This window comes from Ptiloglossa arizonensis, chromosome 2, assembly GCF_051014685.1.
Source record: "Ptiloglossa arizonensis isolate GNS036 chromosome 2, iyPtiAriz1_principal, whole genome shotgun sequence".
In the NCBI taxonomy this organism is placed as follows: domain Eukaryota; kingdom Metazoa; phylum Arthropoda; class Insecta; order Hymenoptera; family Colletidae; genus Ptiloglossa; species Ptiloglossa arizonensis.
The window spans coordinates 1,586,473-1,605,944 of NC_135049.1; the positions used below are offsets into that span (position 1 = coordinate 1,586,473).

Sequence of the window (19,472 nt, forward strand, 5' to 3'; positions counted from 1 at the left end):
CTTTAATTGCGAATAATTAAAATTATGTTTTACAAAATCTACTCGTTTCGTCGAAAAAATTGTAACTAACTAAAGCGTTTCTGATCGCGAGATATTCTGCAGTAAAACTGAAAACCCATTTATTCAACCTAATTAAGGAAGAGACCTTTATATCTATAGAGACAAAGAGAGTACCATCTATATCTGTATTATCTTGGCTTCCATTGGTGAAAAATGAGATCGAATTTGGGGATCTGTTATGGAAGTCTTTGAGGGAAATTAACTTTGGAGGTTGATGACTTTTTACTAAAAAGACTAATTTCAATATTAACCTCAACAACAGAATGAAGAACTTCACAAGTACACAAAAATGGAGAAAAGATTTCATCAATTCTAAGATAGGATTTGACAGGAATCAGAACCTTAATTTGAATAAATAGAATAGAATGATAGACCCACTAATTTGCAATAGGCGAAGAAGATGAAATTTTTTGTATAAAGTTGTATAGATCTGTTCTAGATCTATATAAGACTTGGAGATAAGTTAAATTGGGCTTTTATATACGATGACTAGGGTGCTTCAGGCAGCTCCGTAATTGAAATAAATTTAGATATATTAAGTTTTTGTAGACATTTATCACGAATTAATTTAATATGCTCTTTAAAGTAGAGTTAGTAATCAAAAATGATTCCGAGAAATTTGGGTTAATCATTTGAGTTAAACTTAATTTTACAATGGTCAACATTGCTAGCAAGAGCCGAGAAGAATGCCTTTTCCGTTAAAATGAATTAAGATAATTTTCTCTGGGCATAGAGATAGACTCAGAAGATTCAGATCACTGCTTAAACAGTTGATTGCTTTCTTGCCTTTTCAATGGATCTTTTAGCAATGCGAGGATTATCAGAATATATAAAAAGAACTATGTCATCTGCAAATATCTATATATGGACATTACTATCGAACTTAACAATAAACTTTCTAACATACCAAATGTAAAAACGGTTTAAGCACTCCACCCTAAGGAAATTCCTTAAAAACCTTTCTATTAAGAAAGCAGTTGGGATGTGTGACAAGAGTAATTTTGTATTCATAAATGAGGAAGTTGACGAATTTAACAGTATTAATGGAACGTACTATATCGATAAGCTTTGTAGCAAGAATATCATTACCACAAACCCCCTTCACACCAAGAAAACACGAGAGATCCTCATTTATATGAAAAGAAGAGAAGAATGTTTTCATTGTTTTATACTATCTCTTCTACTGTACAAGTAAACAAAGTAAAATTATTACAGCAGGATATTCCAGATCGAAATCTAGCTTGTAACCAGAAGAAGAAGACTATTGACGTGATTTGTTCCGTCCGGTTCCTCTCGGCCTCGATCATCTCTCAGAATAGGGTGACATTGATGATATTCTGCAAGGAACATCACTTAAGTGTAAATCGCTGATTTTAATGAAACTTATATTCAATATAGTTCTTAGAAAAATATTTGACACGTACGTTCTTTTATCTGTTATTATTCATATCTAGAGGGTGAAATCAACCCTCAAAGTTGGAGGAGAAAAACACATTTTCCTCGATGTTTCGAAAATGATGAGAAAATCGTTGAATAAAAAAAAGTTGTTTAAACATAAATGGTGTATTTTTGAATAATAAATTTAAGCTTCTAAACAGTTTTTTAAAATATCAATTTATTTAAACAACGTAATAACAAATTTTCACTTTTCATACTTTTTTTTCTACAATTCATTGTTTCGCATCGTTAAAAATTTCTTAATGTAATCTATAGACCAAAATGGAAAATGTGTATATTTGAAAAATTTGATTTGATCCTTCCAATGAAAGTTAGCGTTGGTACAATAAAATCAGCTTCAGTGCGGAACGTGAATCTTTGGAGCTTACGTGAACAGTTGTAAAAGTATGTGATATAGTAGCTGTTTATATTATGGACACGTATTGTTAATACGTGTTACGAATTAGTCCGTGATTCTCAAAACTTGTTGTCCCAAGTAGAAACGTTCGGCAGTATTGCTTCTGATTGAAAACGTAGGGAAGACTTTCATAACCGAATGACTGAAACTACATTGGAAAATGCAACTACCTGAAAACTCTCTATGACTATTGTCAAATATTCCTTATATTTGTTTCATTTCCACAAATGTAATGATTAAGAACAGTGCTAACTGTATTGGATTTGGTACCTCTGAAAAACGACGAATACCAATCCTTGCTGTACTTCTATGTCTGCAAATCTAGCCAATTTATAGTTTTCTATTAAGTTAATATTTTTTGCCAATTCGATTTTGTTAGCATTACCATCACCTTCGATGCCATTTTCATAATTATGTGCTTCCTTTAAAATATTAAATACATTAATTGGATTGACTTTTATTTTTCTGTTAAAAATATACCCTATATCACAGGATACACATAACTTTCTACACAAACATGTGGTAAACATGGTTTACACCTATATAGAAATACACAAGTGTCGGTAATCTCGTTCTAATGACAATTGCTTAAAACACAAGCGGAAAATATAGCAAAATCGTATGTATCATGCTTTTATACATCTTCGAGAATAGTTACAGAAGAACTGAGGCTTTAAAATCATGTTTTTCCAGAGCTATCAAATTTTTAGAAACATACAACACACTAGTGATTTTACGGCATTACCCCTTTCATTTTAGAACAGTTTGAAAGATCTCATCCCACACCCAATACAATTAGCACTTTTCTGAATCATTACATTTGTGGAAATGAAACAAATATAAGGAATATTTGACAATAGTCATAGAGAGTTTTCAGGTAGTTGCATTTTCCAATGTAGTTTCAGTCATTCGGTTATAAAAGTCTTCCCTACGTTTTCAATCAGAAGCAATACTGCCGAACGTTTCTACTTGGGACAACAAGTTTTGAGAATCACGGACTAATTCGTAACACGTATTAACAATACGTGTCCATAATATAAACAGCTACTATATCACATACTTTTACAACTGTTCACGTAAGCTCCAAAGATTCACGTTCCGCACTGAAGCTGATTTTATTGTACCAACGCTAACTTTCATTGGAAGGATCAAATCAAACTTTTCAAATATACACATTTTCCATTTTGGTCTATAGATTACATTAAGAAATTTTTAACGATGCGAAACAATGAATTGTAGAAAAAAAAGTATGAAAAGTGAAAATTTGTTATTACGTTGTTTAAATAAATTGATATTTTAAAAAACTGTTTAGAAGCTTAAATTTATTATTCAAAAATACACAATTTTTGTTTAAACAACGGTTTTCTATTCAACGATTTTCTCATCATTTTCGAAACATTGACAAAAATATGTTTTTTTCCCCAACTTTGAGCGCTAATTTCAAGCCCTAGAAATTGATAATACCAGAGAAAATAGAATATGTGTCAAACATTTTTCTAAAAACTATATTATATGCAAGTTCCATCTTTGAGAGGTAATTAGGTGAGGACTAAAAGACTGTGAAGTCCCCACATATATAATAGTAGTTGTAGAATACTACCCTTGTGGAAAATGAATTAAGTACTCAGGATTCCGCAGAGGTTTGTGCTATAACACTTTCTCTTTTATGTGGAGTGAATCTTCCAGAGAAGTCTCCCCCTACACCTTGGAGTGGGATCAAAAGTAGTGTGGAGTTCCCCACATCGGGAAATACTAGTTGCGGAGTCTACTCACTAAAAATCCCACGATTCGTATGATTTCAGGAGTCACTGGAAACTGCTAACAGCATAATAGCCGGTGCTCTCCTCCCTTCTATGTAGCACTGTGTCTCATGTACAACCAGTCCTTTCCCTGAAATATACGGGGGCTGTGGGTAAATGCGATAACAGAGACCGCGGACAATCATGATATTGGAGCTTTGCAGGTCACTATCAAACGGGCCAAGCCCTAGAGATGGAAGAATTTCATACAGATCCTTGAACAGCATCCATGGTAGCGGTCATATAAGGTAATATTGAATAAACTTCAACCCTGAGCATCCCCGATCACCGAAGGCCTTGACCTCCAGCTCCTCAGAGATGTGGTCGGTACTTTTTTCCCTATAATTGGGGAGGAGGAGTCACATCCGCTGGCAGCCCCGGACACCTGGTCCACCAAATGGGGGTGATCGGAAAGGAGCTGACAGCGGCCATCCTGATATTAAGGACAAAGGAAATCCGTTCCGAGTCTAAATGGTGTGCCCGGTGGAATCCCTACGCGGGCATAGTCTAATCAGTATGGGTCTCGGCTCAGGGCGTCCTTCGAGACGATTTCCAACAGCTATTCAATAGCTACCTAGAATCCGGATTATTTCCCTCCACCTGAAAGGTAGTCAAGATATCTCTCCTTCGGAAAGTAGGTAGCCCTGTGGACTTTCAGTCCACGTACCAGCCCATTTATCTTCTCGACGATGCGGGTAAATTGTAATTCGGGTTCCAGGAAGGACGGTCGACCATCGACGCGATCCGTCGCGTCCGATTCCTCTCGGCCTTGACCATTTTCTACGGTGGAGTGGCATTAGCAGTGTCCTTCGATATTGTCAATACCTTTAACACCCTACCCTAAGCGACACTTATACTCGAAGAGCATCAAGTCCTACCCTATCTAAGAAGAGTTGTGAAAGACTACCTTCGAAACAAGTGGATTGAGTACCTGGATCGAAGCGTACTCCGGGGTTCCACAGGGATCCGTGTTAGATTCCCTGTTATAGAACCTTGAGTATGACACCGTTCTGTAGACTGTGTATTCTGTCGATACACCTTGACAGAAACCCCTGGCCCTCCCTTTTCCGGGTGGGTAAATCACCAACTTTAAGGTGAAGTTCCAGATAAAATATCTAGGGTTGATCCTCGATGGCCACTGATTTTTCAAGGGTCATTTTCGGATGCTTATTCCGCGGTTGGAAGAGATAGTGAGCACACTTGTGCAGCTTCTCCCAACCTGCAGGATCCAAGAGACCGAGATAACTATCTCTACGCGGGCATAGTCTAATCAGTATACGAGGCCTAATCAGTAGAGAGGGTCCCGTTTGGATGGGAGATCTGGCGACTTCCCAGCACAGCCAAATTGTGCTGCGCCGAGTTGATAAGCAGCTGGCGATGCGGATCGTCCGCAGCTGGACAATTGTGTCAGGGTTTCCTCCACTGGATCTGTTCGCGAACTAGTCTCGCGAACTAGAACGACGGAAGGACCTAGCGGGACAAGAGGTGGAAGTCATCAAATGACATAGACTCGACAGTCCATGTTGCTGCAGTGGTAGCAGCAACTGGCCCAATCAACGTCTGGTCAGATGACTGTCAGTCTGTCCAGCCATTTCTGCTGGAATAGTTGGGCAAGGGGTTTGGTACTTTCACCGACCATACGGTGCAGATGCTACCCGGGAATGCTTTGAACAGTATCTGCACCGTATAAGGAAGAAAGCAGCGGCACGCAGTTGGTACTCTTCCATGGACCAAGACACGTCGCAATACATCCTAAATGTGTATCCATCTGAGTAGGAGAACGCCATGTCCTGGTTTGCGTAATCGGAGAGGACAACCGTGACCTCCTTCTACAAGCGCGCAATATCGCAGAAAGAGGTGGCGGGACGGCGGGATCGTGACGCGAGCGTGAGCGGACAGTGAACTTCTCCCATCCCCGAGCAGTCGGCCTCAGTTATGGGGGCCACGGACGATTGTGAGATTAGGACTCATGGCCGCTTTCGTGCAGCCCTTCAAAAAGAGAGGCAGCGTACCTTTTCCCCGCTGTCGAATGTCCCGACTACGAACTCCCCTTTCCCAACGAAGTCACAGACAGACTGCGCGCTATACGAGGAGAAAGAAGGGAGGCACCAAGAAGCCATGTTGACATGCTGTGTCTAGTATGACTCCTGATCTTGTCCGAGGATAGCCACCAGGGTTGTTTTAGTGGTTAGGCCCCGCATCCGGTATTGTCAAATGCGGGGAATCCCACACACCTCCTGACCCGCCCTAAGGGGTCGGGGACGTCTTTTAAAAGATTTCATCACGTTAAAAGAGGGGAGGAAGAGGACTACAACTTCTCAGGCTCGACTCCGAATTGGACAGAGTGGAAACAATCTTGTCCAGAACGAACATCCAAGAGTTAAATCCTTGTAATACAAGAGATATGGGGCCTTTCTATATTTCTCGATGTTTCGGTTAAGAGAGGAGTTAGTATAAATAGTACGATTATTCTGTTCTCATTGTCTTTGCTTGTGATGGAGTTGATAAGTAGCCCGATCGTCTGACAATCTGTAAAAAGGTTAATGAAAGCTTCATTTTGTGAGTGTGCGCGCGCGCGTGTGTGTATAAAACCAATGGTCGAGGACTATCTCCGCGACAGTTAGACAAAGTACTAAGACAGAAGTATACTCCGGAGTTCGGCAGGGATCCGTATTAAGACCATTGTTATAGAGTTTCAGGTACGACACCGACCTGCGGACTGAAGGCCTCGCCAACGCACAGTGGTTTTCACACAAAAATTCTATGCCACTTCTCTATAACTGTTGAACGGCAAAAGATATTCATATGAAATTTTGAGTTCGATAATATAATAACGTTGAAAAAGGGATATGGCAATGAAAAAAATATATATCAATATTATTGTTATTAATTTATTATTAGAATTATTATTATAATCATATTTAATTATTTATATCAATTCATTAATAATTCTATGGCCTCTGGATCGAAATCGTTTATTTTTTTATAGTCTAATTTTTCTCTTATTTTGCTATATACGGATCTAATGTTAAAAGAAGCTGATATATAATATTCTTATTTGTCAACATTTTCGTATATTTTTTGTTTAATGTTTTAAAAATTTTTATGCCGCATCTTTTGTGCTTCCTCAAACAAGTGTCCGATGGGTAATAAGTAATGCGTGTTTTACTATTTCAGCCTCGTGCAATAACAATTTATGCACGAAAGTTGGCATATAGTACCATCCATAATGTTTAACATAATGTGTTGCAATTTTTCGAGTAAATTGTTGAAATTTTTTAATATTTACCTTGTATGGTGATGAAATAACCTGTAATAAGGTAAAGATTTAAAAATTAACATTCTCACCATTAATGTATGATGTTATATCACTCTAAATGCAATGTATTTGATTCTAAAGAAATTGCATACAATTTTATATCGAACATTTTAATTAACTCTTTGTCAAAACCAGTTATCTCTGACGAGAGTTGTGAGTTAATAAAGAATCTGCATATAATAATTTCGTCGTTTGAAGATCCCTATCTTTGTTTAACATAGTCAATAATCAAGCTCATCTTCTTTCTAAATTGTTTTTGTACATATTCTTTTATTTCTCAATTTTTTGCATCATCCGTTGTTACTTACCATTTCCTAAAGGATAAATTATATGATATATGAAACATAAATTCCAAACATCGAATCCATGTATTCAGTGATGAAATGCAAAATGCATATTTAGTAGTATTGTATATTTTTGAGTTAATAAGATCCAAATTATTCAATTCTATCAGAGTCGCTTTGCAAATATAGCATCTCATTGCAGATAAAGTGTTTGTTATTGTATTGCATATTTTATTATGTATCATGATTAGTAACATCGTATGTTCTATTTGTATAAATAATACACATATACATGGTATTAATTTTTGTATTTCATTGTTAACGCGAAAAATTTCCTTATCTATTACACATTTTGTTTCTACTTAAAGTGAAAGTGAATTGGTCTGCAGAACCAAACGGAGGAAATTTCGGGATGTTCCAATACTATTTTGCTGGTTAATTTATTTTCTAGTCTTAAAGATGCAAAGCTCGTTATTAAAATAGAATCTTCATGTGCATTATCACTGTGCTTGTACCTGGCTTACTGTGATGCACATTGCCGCATATATTTCGACGTGCAATAGAAGTTGGATGGCCGTACCCATTTATTTACATTGGAGAACCTAAGATATTTTTGTTCCGTGAATCTTATTTATTGCTAGTGTTAATTTAATTAAACATTCTGAAAATATTAGTTTTCTCATAGGATCTTTGTAACTTACTAAATCAGTTTTTGACGAACGTGCTAAGCAAAGCATCTCTCCTCCAAATTTAAAAGCAAATTATATGTGAAAAAATTTAGTTGTAGATTATAATTACGTATTATATAATAGTTATTTTTAGTTATAATGTAATGTAACATATGTATTATATATTGTTATAGTGTGGTATATAGTATAAATTTTGTACAAATCAATAGCATATCATTCGTGAACTTAAGTACAAATATTTCAAAAACATTGGATATTTAATAATGTCTGCAACGTCTTCGAATACAAAAAAATCAATTACTAACAATGTTCAATTATTTTGTAGTAACTTATCTACAAAATGGAAAAATTCTCACAGAGTATTGCAACAATTTAAAACATAAAGTTGTAAATGTCTGAATACATATTTCATTACTGAAAGATGCACAGATGCACATCTTGAACCTTCAACAACTGAAGACCCGGACGACTTCATCTATCATACAAAGAAAAATTTGCCAAATACTAAAGACGAGAAACATCGTATATATCAGAATAAATATATCAGGATATAAATTTAATAACTCATGTGGAATCAGTAACAAACGAAGAAACACGAACTAAACTGTCACTTTTGACAGTTAAAAAGTTTTGTTTCGTGATAAAGAAGGACCATTTCCTTTTCACCTGACAAAACTGTGTTTTACATACAGTGACCCACAAAAGTCTTCATACATAAAAGCTTTAATACGTTAAATTTAGTTTTATTGGCGTTTCAATAATATTTTTAAAAAATATAATTATACGTAAGTAAAATTCTTAATCTTTAATTTGAGATAAGTACAAACCGAATAAAATTATTTTTCTTTGAATAAATGAAAAATATTTATTATATAGTACAAGCAACGACACACAAGTTTTCGTATAGTTAGTATTGATACTATACTGATTGTTGCGGTACGCAAAAATCCGCGCGGTCCGTACGCGCCCTGGCGTTTATGGCTGGATTAGCGCGGGTGCCGAGCATGTGCTCGACACGCAGGCAATCCACCAGCAAACTAACAACCCTACCTGGGTTCTTGGAGGTCTGCTAAGCAGCTGCGGGGTCATTAAGGCGACTTTTGCTTCTTTATGGTTTTTAACAATTTTCACTTCCAGGAACCCTCGGTTTGCAACTAACAATCCCATTCCAGGCTTCCCTTTCCTCCGAGACAGTTGTCCCACCTCCCAAATTCCTCAGCTAATCGGATTTCAAGCCGAACGCATAAAACGGAGGGTTGACACGCGGAGTGCAACAGTGCAACACTCAAAACAGACTGTGTAACACAGTGCAACACAGTAAACCTTCAGACACAATTCTGCCAATCAGTTTGACACAGACTCAAACAAGCGAACATTTCGTCATCAGTTAAACACTACAAGAAACATACAAGTTCGACAGTTACACAAGACATAAGAGCTCAACACAAGTTGCAAGAGTTCGACAAACAAACTACAACCAACTAGAGATCGGTGGCTAGAGTTCCGTGGCCAGTTTACACAAAATATACAACCTAACAACTTTTACCAACTCTACGCTAAATAGAACACTGTTAAATACCACAACAAGGCTTTGTTCTTTAAATTTCCAACGATCTCGACACCCGTAAAAAGCTGTCGAGAAGTGTGGACGACGAAACGCTCCAATTCAACACCTCCCGTCGTCCAACGCACTACACTGATACTATAATTAAAGTTTTCTAATATTTAGAATACTTTTGATCGAATTACAGCTTGCAATTGTCTAGTCATCGATTTAACCGAATTGGAAATTATTTCATTACTAGTATTGTTCTATTCAGATTACAATATCTATTTTAACTTCTTTAAAATTGGTCTTTTTATGATTCTTGTGTCTAATTCCTCTTACAAATGGTCAATTAGATGGAGATCTGGGGATTGAGAAGGTGCGGTTATTATGCGAGGAATATTAAAAATTAATCATTGTTGAACTACATGGGACTTATGTTTTGGGTCGTTATCTTGATAAAAATTGAAATCCTCTAAAATCCCAGATTTTTTAACACTAACTTTTAAATAATTTTTTAAGACGTTTAAATAAACAGACTCATCCATAATTCCGTTGATAATGTATAATTTGCCTGTTCCTTTAGTACTCATACACCCCTGTACCATTATGGAACCACTACCACCTTCAACGCTAGGTTGTAAATTTTATTTGTTGAATTCTGCTCCTACTTTTCGCCATACTGTCTTCTTTTCATCGGATCCAGAAACATTACACACTTACTTTCGTCTGCAAATATCGCCTTTTCCAAAAATAAAATTGGCTTATTCATACAATCTTTGCGAATTGTAGTCTCTCTTTCCTGTTCGCTTCGCTTCTGATTGGTTTGCGTCTACCAGTACGTGTATAAAAACTTCTTTCATGTAATATTCAACGCACTTGAACGCATTTTTCCGTATGCACACTAGTTCCAATATATGCTTTTAATTCTTCAGCAATACTTGTTACAGTGGTAAGAGGATTCGGGAATAAGAGGATCACAAACTTCCATTTTTCCTTGAAATAAAATTTTCGTCCCTTGTTCCAAGTTTCTTAGATCGTCTCGAAGTTTAATGTTCACACATTCTTCATGTTTGTACTTTTTTACTATATATTGTAATAATATTCCCAATTTCTCGAAGCAATTTTTTCTGCTTAAGACAATTGGTGCAGATTATATACTTTTCTACTGTAGTAATATCTATAAGATACGTAATAAGGAACAACAATACGACACATTCTGTAAGATACTGAAACCCATTAAAATTAGAGTACATCAAGGAACCCGCGAACACGCTCTGAAATAAAAGGAAAGTAAGTATTGACAATGAAATAAATAAATCAGTACATTTGAATGAATCACACAAACACAAAATTTTAAATATTAAATTTAAATTAATAATGACTTCTTCAATTGATAGCAAAATTTTAAATATGCTAACCAAACTTTCATTTTATTAATGATGTCCGATATGTAGGGCCACTCTCATACGAGTTTTAAAAATAAACGATTTTCGAGCAAAAGAATTTACTCTTTAAAAGAAGAGAATCGACACTATTGATACCTTTATGCATGGATTCGATATATAGAATGCATTCTTCGTTTATCTCACAAAATAAATTTAAAAAAATGGCAAATAAGAAAAAGAGAAGATACAAAAGAGTACCTATGCTTTCCTTTCCCATAAAAAAATTCAGAATTTTTTTTAGAAGCGTTTACAATTAAATATAGATAAACTTAGATTAGGAGACAGTGGTACTACGAACGTTGAAAATTCAGCTCGTCGATCATTTAAAAAAGTATAAATATTATCTGATATCACAAATGTTCATATCGAAAAGAATTTGAAAACAATGTTGATTACCATCTCGCGTGAATTCCCAATAAATTTAGAAAAGTTCGAAACATTGTGTTTCGAAACTACTACAATATATAAAAACAAATACTTGTGGTATCTAATGTCTCCAACAATGTATTATACAAAATAGATGTTTTTAACAAAGCCGTGGCGACGTCTAATCCCTATGTGTCAACAATATCATTAGGAAGTAGTATGAAAGATTAACGACGAAAAGAAGTTAAATTGCTTGAGCATTTAAATAACAGAGAATTAGAATTTAAGGATTTTTAAAACATGTAAGTTTTATTTGCAAACAATTGACAAGAAAATATATTTGTATTTGACCACAATTCTTTTTTCTTTTATGTATATTTGTCTATTGGAGTTTCGATCGATGTACCTTTTACCAAACTTGGATGCCCTGGTGTCTCACCGCTACTCTAAGCTCTGCAGAAAAAGGGAAACCATAATGATACAAGAGGTGGCTGTCGAGACAGTCCGTAATTCTGCAGCAGCAGCTACGATTGTCCTACCTAACGGCTAGTCAACGGACTTTCAGGGCTCTCCGGCTTTTGCTTGAGGATCAGCTGCATAGAGGCAACGACAGGTTTACGTATCATCTGGTATAGGTAAGTTGCCTCCATGCATGGTTGCTTCGGATGGAAGGACTTGAATGGAATCAAAAGTTACTTGAAAAATTAAAGAAGGGAGGAATTGTAGAGGAGAGCCTATAGCCCGTGGAGACGGGATATCTGTAAACGTGATTATAAATATTTCAGGACCTTTGTATCTTTTAAGTTGTGCAATAAAGAATATAATTTGAATACTTCGATTAGATGTAAAGCAAATACACTTGCCTCATCTATAAGACTTCGTATCCAATCTCTTTGCGTAGTGTGGATGAAAGGAATTATTTGAGAAAAACAAGTCAGTCTTCTAGATGCTTTCCAGAACAAACAATTGGCGTTCGCCGAGAGAAATAAGTTTTCTAGATATTTTTGAAAACAGTCTATTTTACTTTTGCAGTTATGTCATGGCTTTATTTACTTACAATTTTCGTCGGGCAATCTATTACAGTGCCATATTCTTCTCAGTTTATGTTTTTTCGAAAATTGTTCTCTTTATATAGTTTGGATAGTCTTATTTGCTTATGAATTTTTAATTGAGTGTAAAGGAACGGATCGTATTTATTATATTGTTACTCTAGCAATCCATTGTTATATCAATATCATGTGCATTATCATTAATTGTTCTTAAATGGTGGCGTGGCCGACATTCATTCAATAACTTTAATATTAGGACATCATCACAATGGAGAAAAAGAATATTTCATCTTAAATTACACTACTACATTACGTCTTTAATTAGTCTAATTGACGTGTGCTGTAGTTAACAAAAGCATACATTTTATTTGTATAATGTATAACGATTATTAGATAATATATTTTAAATGAAATCATGTTTGATTTTGATGTTATAATAATATTCGAATACCTCGGAATGTAATAATTTGCACGAGCTACTTTAATATTTAACGCGGTTATTAGATATATTTACAAACATTATAGCCTCAGAAATCAAATGTATTTCAATATTTACTGAGTGGAACGTAAAAGAAACACTTCGTACAACATAAGCCAAATTGCTATTTTTCATAGTACAAGTGATAAATCGTATAGAGGAATTGCAGTTATGCTTAATATTAGTAAATGTACAGTGAAAGATATTATTAGAAGATTTAAATGTAAAAATCGGATAGAATATATTCCTCAAAGAGGGTAACCAAAAATCACGCATAATAAAAGAAATATTGTACATATCAACATATACGTATCAAACAATACGCAGAACATTTAAAAAAAGTGGTTATAATAGACAAGTTGCTCGGAATAAAACATATACGAATAAAATTAATATTTGGTTGTCCAGAAAGTTCGTACCGATTTTTAAGGAAAATTCAAAGGCAACACATTTAAATTTTGGTATACATTTATTGAATTATATAGTTGTCATTTTGTTCTACAACCTTTCTCCATCTTTTATGCAACTTAAAGATTCCGTCCTTCCAAAAGTTTTCAAATTTTACGGCAAAAAACTTTTCAATGTGATTTTTTATATTGACTAAAGAGTTAATGTTTTTGCCATTAAAGGAATTTGGTAAAGACCTAAATAAGTGAAAATTTGAGGGTACAATGTCTGGTGAATACAGCGGGTAGGTATGTTCCAACCACGCTCTAACAAGTTTTGTCGAATAGTCGAAGACACATGAGACCGCACATTGTTCTAATGAAATACGCCGCCCTTCTGATTCGCTAGTTCTGAATGTTTTTGCTCAATCGTTGTCTTTAATTAGTCTAATTGCAAGCAATACTTTTCTGAATTTATCATCTGGTTGTTTGGTAGAAGCTCATAATATAGGGTTCCTTTTCAGTCCAGACACAAAGCATAACTTTCTTCAAGCAAAGACCGACTTTTGTGGTCGCTAACGGGGGTTCATTTCGCTTTCTCTAGGATCTTCTCCGCTCAATATTTCTTCATTTCCTGTCACTACTTGTCTCAATAATTGTCTCTTCATTACGTTTATGAATGGATCGCAAATGAAAATACGGTTCATTAGATTTTTTCCATTAAATTGTGGGGAACTCATACATTAAAACGGTTTACACATCCAAGCTTTACAAAATGCTCGTGAATGTTGGTTTTTTTATATTTTTAACATTTCTGCTAATTCACATATCGTATAGCGAAGATTATTCTTGATCAGTGATTTGATCTGATCTTCACCAATGGTAGGAGGTCTACCTGAACGTTGTTGATCATCACGGTTGAAATCACCTTTTTTTTCCTGGGCAGACAATGAATCAACATTATTACGTCAATGCATGATAATGTACAATGAAAACAATCGGAGTTAAATAGTTAACACATACCGCTAGTGAACAACGGTACTCCGCATCCAATTTAAATGGTACAAATCATGACAAAATTTGTCTACAATTGTCCAAATAATCTTTTACCAAATTTCACAAATACTCTTAGGAAAATATTATAATCAATTTTACAATTTTTACAAAAAAAGTATTGTTTTAATTATTGATTCATAACTTACATTCTATGATTACTATTCCTTTTCTCCAAACGTATTTTGTTACATGTCAATGTTATATTACAGACAAGATGTATACATACTTCATTTATACATACTTTCTGCTCCATTAATCTTAAACTATTGAAATATTTTAATTTTGATGACACATCATATTTCATAAGTACCAAACAACACATCCTTTTACACATTTCTCACGTTATATAGTAATATTCCTCAAGCTAGTACATATTTTGTTTCTCGAGTTGACAGAGTTATTCCTACCACTGCACTATCTAAAGTTGCTCGTACCAAGTCTTGACGTTATCTCCGATACGTGTTTAGTGGTGTCTGAGATTACAAATGAGTTGCCGAAACAAAAATATAAAATTTGTATATTTATTATTTTATCATTTTAAGACCAATTTAGTTGGATCTGTAAGATTTTAGAATGAAAATGATACCAAATACAAGTATATTTGAACATTTTAAAAATCAATACATATGAATAGATTATAATATATTTAAACTTTTGCGGATGGACATTTTGGACTGGACAAAACGATTTTGAAGCAGGAGACACGAGCAATGCAAACGAAATTATTCAATATATAAATTTTATTTAATTTTAAATTGTTACATACATAAATTAAGGATTGGTTAAGATATGTTCAAACAGTAAGAATATGGTTTCGTATAATATGTAAGTTTATTATTGTTACTTAAACGAATGGATTTTTCGAATGCTATTTATAGAGAAATTAATTTTTCACTTCCAATTTTGAAAGTTGTTTTCAAGCTTTTAATGTGGAAATTTTCTACTAAAAAAACTAACTTCAAAAATGTGTGTAACTACTTTATACCAAAGTTTCTTCATTATATGTAGTGTTATGTAAAAAGCATTTAACAATGTTGACGGTGCTGAGTAATTTAGTGAAAATATATGCATATTACAATTAATCACAATCGTCATTAGATGATTTCAATGTTGTCGCGATAAGTACACAACTTATATACTTCACAATATTCGTCAATTGACTACAATGTAATAGTAAACGATAAGATTAATATCAATGCTTGTGTTTATAAAACAATACTAATGCAAAGATAAATTTTTTTTATTACTGGTTTTTGTTAGTGAAAATGCTATTGTTATATTTGTCAGACCTCTCAGATTAAAATGAGACTAGAGACGACATAAATTAGATTATATTTACTTATTTATTAAATAATAAATATGAAAGAAACATTGTTTTATTGCATTGTATGACTACAATAAATATGAATAGAAGAGAGACTTATTTAATAAGTAAAAAATATTTGATTAATATTACGTGTTAAATGAGTAAATATCATCCAAATTATATCATGTTTGGTCTCATTTTAATCAGAAAGATCTTACAAATATATTAATAAAGGTGTCATAAAGAAACAAAATTTGTTTTTAAATGAGATTGTATTAATGTTGTAAGTGTAAGCGATAAAATGGCCTCGATGTTCAGTGTCCCTTTCTCTTTCGCTTTTTCTCATTCTTTTTCTATGGCCGTCGTTACCGACGAAGCCATTTACCGATAAAGATGTAAAATTTCATGGCTAGCTTTTTATAAACGTGAATTTTGGTTCCAAAGCTTTCACATTTATCGCAGATAAATACTATATTATGAATTAAATGCCCACAACGATCAAATGTTAATTGTTCTCGCTCTTTCCTACTATTTCTGACTGTTCCCTATTTAATGTATCTATTTCTCACTTAACTTCACATTTTCCAACTCGCTCTGATCATTTCTCACTTGTTCTCCCCGTTTTGCACTGTTTTTCCCAACATAACCTCTACTATGTGAAGAAAGATAAGAGCTGGCACAACTCATTCCCAAACCCGAGTGTAACAATTTGGGAGAATTTCAATACTCTGAAGAAGAACCCCAACAAGGTGAAAGACATTACATTAAATATATGCTTAAGCTGAATAGGTTTAAAATTATTTTTATACGACATTAATTGTGTTGCAATAAATGTTGCATTTTCTACTGATTTCGATAAATCATTCACATTCCATTTTACACATTATTATGCGTTTTACATGTTCTGAGGTAATACATTCATGTGTAACTGAATTTAAGTAAACTATACTAACTAAATATTGATTGTGTATTTCTTCTCAAATCGCAGCGAAACATGTGCAATAGTGAATAGTTTAATACTTACTTTAATAACCTGTCTCTTGCAATTCGCCCCATTAGATTAATTCCATTATGGAGCCCGGTAATGGCTCAGGGGCTTTCTTCTCAAAAAAATTGTATACAATAAACCAGCGTTGATCAGTGTATGAATCCTTCGCGCGTCTCCTCTTTTTCCAACCCTTTCTTCCACACACAGTTTACCTACCTTGTCAAAGAAACTGAGTAACGTAAGAAAGGCAGCCATGAATAGCTTACGTTCCAGTCGTAAGGAAACTTACAGACGCTATGCATGACACGACGTACAGTTTATGTTGCACTCAGACAATAAAGAAAGAATCTCAATGGCCTCATCGTAGCTAAAGTCGTAATCAAATAGACTGTCTGGTCAAGAACACTTTCAGCCGACAAAGACTGTCCGCTTTTATCTACTCTTTCAGCCTCGATTATCTTATTCGGCACAATGACATTGATGCTAAAAAATCTATCATTTTGTAAAAAGAAATAGGAGATCTACTGGTTTGTGCTCTCTCCTCTTGAAGAAAGAAAGGGGCGGAGCAATCTGTATTAATATAGAATCATTATCAATTCTTTATTCCTCGAATATGGTTGCGGTAAAGAATTAATAATTGCATGCATATTATAAATAAATAGACAGATCAACAATTTTTCAAAATCGTGTCATTATTATCACGAAAGGAACAATTTTCTTCTGCAATACGTGAAATAAATTCTGAAATACGCTGTAACTTGTAAACAAGGTCAAGTAGGACATATGTTTATATGAACTTTTTCTCGTATTTCAATGTTTCAAATCTCTTCCTGTCGTACTTCCCATATACGACACACCGCCCCGTATAAATGTTTGTCGCATAAATCACATGCTGCAAAGTTACATTTTCATACAGCAAGATACTTGTATACAAAAAGATTAGTGAGAAAAAATTGTTATACTCACTGTTAATATTGTTCGAAATAAATAATATATACGTATGTATATTAAAGTGGACACTCTCTTATACTGAAAAAACTTATTAAATATTACAAAAAATGAAAAAATACACACTAAATCAAGTTTAGTAATCACTACATGTTATTTTAATTTAATAATTTTTGCACTTCAACTTATTTTTAACATATTATCAAGAAAAAAATTGAAATGAATGCATATGTAGTACTTTGTCGTTATTAAGGAAGCATTTTGGCTTGGAGCATTAAACTTACAAAACTCACCAGAATTTTAAAAAGTGTAATACTTTGCAGATACGTTTATACAGAGTGATTCTCTCGCCTATGGATTCAAAAATACTGTCGTCGTCTAAACACCTCAGCGATAAACCCGTGTCAGTCTAGTCTTCAGTTTGCAGACGTTACAAATACAGCAGTATCCAGTGCAGAAGTCGTTGTCATCAATGACACAACCGGGATATTAGCCATTTCATCACTACATTGTACGTATACAAACACAGGATTACCGGTGGGGTAGTTAGACGGCAGGATCGTATTTGAGTGCACTGGCAAAAGACAATTCATGTATGATTCAAATGCTAAAAACAGATTGTATAAAGATACAAAAAAGAATTGGTTTTTTTTTTAGATAAAGAACCAGAATGCTTCCTTAACAATAAAATCTATTAGCAAAAGTAATACTTCTACACCATTGTTGTGTGTTGGTCGGCGAGAATAGTTGATATCTTATCGAAAGCGCTTCTCGAAGAACAGGTTAGTGTTATCGAGATCGTTGAAAATTATAAGTATAGTTTACTAATTATAATTGTAAGCGGATTAAACTCTCACTTGAGTCACGATAGAGGAGTACTTGACTGTTGTATGATTTCTGACTGGAATTTCGGCGCGGAATGAATCTTTTCGGTTATGCTAACATATTTTACGTGTTCGATATAGAACACGCAACTGTATTAGATAATTTGTGCGTTAAAGAGGTGGAAAAAGTTGTATCTAATTGATAGATGGTTCGTATCGACAAAAGGGGAAACGCGGAGTGGGAATTTTTCCGTCGGCTGTCGGCCTGGGGTTCTTGAAAGCATAATTAATCAAAAGCGCAAAATCATGGAAAGGTTGTTAATTGCTTTATAGATCGTTTGCAGCCATCCAAAAACCCAGGCGATGGTCATTATCGACCGTAGTGATTAAATTATCTAAATTGTATATCGAGGGTCGATCGGAGACGTAGTGTTTGTCGAACACGCGCAGACTTTTTGCAAGCTGCAACAACCATTTAAGTTAAATGTATGCATAGGAAGGAAAGGAGAGGAAGAATGAATTTCCGGGTGCAATAATAGAACATTTTTAAGTAAAATTTATTAAAATAATTAAGAAACGTCTGACAAACGCTATTTCTAGTTAATAGTGATTTGTACAATAAATTGCTTCTCTTAATCTACAATAATTTACAATTTTTAAAGCTGATTTGTACTGTCATTCGTTGTTCATGTTGATAATTTGGTTATAAAATCTCTATTAATATTAAATTGTTTGAAAAGTATGTATAAACAAAAATTAAATTTTGTATTCCTAAATTCTTATATTTTGTTCTACTTTCGTGCGAGAAATTGTAATTTTCTCAAAATTATTCTTTAACTCATTATCAATAGCATAAATCATACATCTACTCTCAATAAGAATGTGGTTATTAAAAAAGAATACTATTGCACTTTCAGGTGCCAAAGACTGTAAATGGCCGTACAATGTTTTAATAGTTAAAATAATTATAGCTTTATTGATTATTTTATACGAATCGAAATCTCACAAAAATGACAGGTTTTGATCCAAATTGAGTAGATACTAGAGCTTCAATCTATACTTGAGTATAGA

At 34.1% G+C, this 19,472-nt stretch overlaps 1 protein-coding gene across 4 annotated transcripts in view; it reads right to left on the reverse strand.

Annotated features, from left to right (window-relative positions):
• The window catches only part of Dpp10 (Dipeptidyl peptidase 10), a 126,994-nt gene that overhangs the window by 32,801 nt on the left and 74,721 nt on the right, over nucleotides 1–19,472 (reverse strand). The window lies entirely within an intron of this gene.